Below are 2,108 nucleotides of genomic sequence, written 5' to 3' on the forward strand. Positions count from 1 at the left end.
TAATAAATAAATCTTTTGCCTGAGCAAGTGGGCTTGGCTAGAGCAAACAGAGGTCCTAAGCTCAATTCCCAACAATCACATGAAGGATCACAACTATCTGTACAACTAAAGTGTGTACTCATATACATAAAATACATAAATCTTGAAAGAAAGAAAGAAAGAAAGAAAGAAAGAAAGAAAGAAAGAAAGAAAGAAAGAAAGAAAGGAAGAAGGAAAGAGAGAGAGAGAGAGAGAAAGAAAGAAAGAAAGAAAGAAAGAGAGAGAGAGAGAGAGAGAGAAAGAAAGAAAGAAAGAAAGAAAGAAAGAAAGAAAGAAAGAAAGAAAGAAAGAAGAAAAGAAAAGGAGAGAGACACAGAGACAGACAGAGACACACAGAGAGAGAGACAGAGAGAGAAAGAGAAAGAGAGATGGAAAGAAAGATACTTTCAGAAAAAAAATTAGAAAAAAATTAAAGAAATTACACACAAGCCCACTAGATGGCAAGTAACTGCAATCCCAGCAGAAGTATTGCACACATACACACACAGAAACACACACAAACTCTGTCATTAAATCCAACGTGCCTTCATGATCAAAGTTCTTTAGTCAATAGTACTAGAAGGAACATAAGTCGGGGGCTGGTGAGATGGTTCAGTGGGTAAGAGCACCGACTGCTCTTCCAAAGGTACTGAGTTCAAATCCCAGCAACCACATGGTGGCTCACAACAACCCACAATGAGATCTGATACCCTATCCTGGTGGGTTTGAAGACATCTACTGTGAACTTATACTAATAAATAAATCTTTGGCCTGAGCAAATGGGCTTGGGTAGAGCAAGCAGAGGTCCTAATTTCATTTCCCAACAATCACATTAACGATCACAACCATCTTTACAACTAAAGTGTGTACTCATATACATAAAATAAATAAATCTCGGAAGGAAGGAAGGAAGGAAGGAAGGAAGGAAGGAAGGAAGGAAGGAAGGAAGGAAGGAAGGAAGGAAGAGAAGAATGAAAGAAACATATGTTGGTAAAATAAAAGCCAGAACCTTTTCTGCTTTTGTTTTCTTGATCCTAGAGATAGGGTTTCTCTTGGTGTAGCCCTGGCAGTCCTTTCTGGAACTATCAGTGTAGGCTTGGGTAGCCTCAAACTCACAGAGGTCCTCTCTGCCTGCTTGCCTGCCAGCCTCTGCCACCCACACAGCCTGGCAGAAGCCAGAATCTCTTTTTCCCTCCTATTTATATATTTCTTAGTTTGTTTGTTTGCTTGCTTGCTTGTATGCTGTTATTACTTTTAGTTTTCAATGTAAGTGTGTGTGTGTGTGTGCTGCCTATATGACTACATGCCAGAAGAGGGCACCAGAACCTAGGACAAGTCACCATGCACCCCCTGAGAATTACTTTTTTTAAAAAAAAAAAAACGAAATTCTAATCACAGATATCTGTGGGGCTGTCAGAGTGCTTTATAAGGCTTACTGTAAATAATAAAAATTGTGTGTCCTTTACCAAAAAACAGAAGGGAATGGAGGTGGTACCCCTGCATGTTTGTTGTCTGCATGTCTACTTCCTTGTTCGGTCACTGGCTTGCACATTGACACTTTGACCTCATTAAGATGAAAGGCGACCTTTTTGTGGCAGCAAAAAAAACCTCCCTGGAGGTTTGGTGGCCTACCACCTACACAAGCTCAGGCACGGAAAATAAATTAATAAAGATCTCTGAAACACAAATCTGGGGCTGGTACTAGCTGGCCATGGAATCCTATACACACACATGGAGTATTAATTTACAAGCAGCTACATCATTATCTGTGAGGGAGAGAGACATGAAAGAGTTTCCACAGCCTTTTTATTGGTGGTCAGGGTTAGGATTTCTTGTTTATTTCTTTGTTTGTTTGTTTGTTTGTTTGATTTCATTTTTTTTTTTTGAGACAGGGTTTCTCTGTGTAGCCTTGGCTGTCCTGGAACTCACTTTGTGGACCAGGCTGGCCTTGAACTTAGAAATCTGCCTGCCTCTGCCTCCCAAGTGCTGGGATTAAAGGCGTGCGCCACCACACCCGGCTCATACACACGTTTTTTTAAATATTTTTTTATTACGTATTTTCCTCAATTACATTTCCAATGCTATCCCAA

Source organism: Mus caroli, unplaced genomic scaffold (assembly GCF_978045245.1).
Source record: "Mus caroli unplaced genomic scaffold, Mus_caroli_1 scaffold_56, whole genome shotgun sequence".
Lineage (NCBI taxonomy): Eukaryota > Metazoa > Chordata > Mammalia > Rodentia > Muridae > Mus > Mus caroli.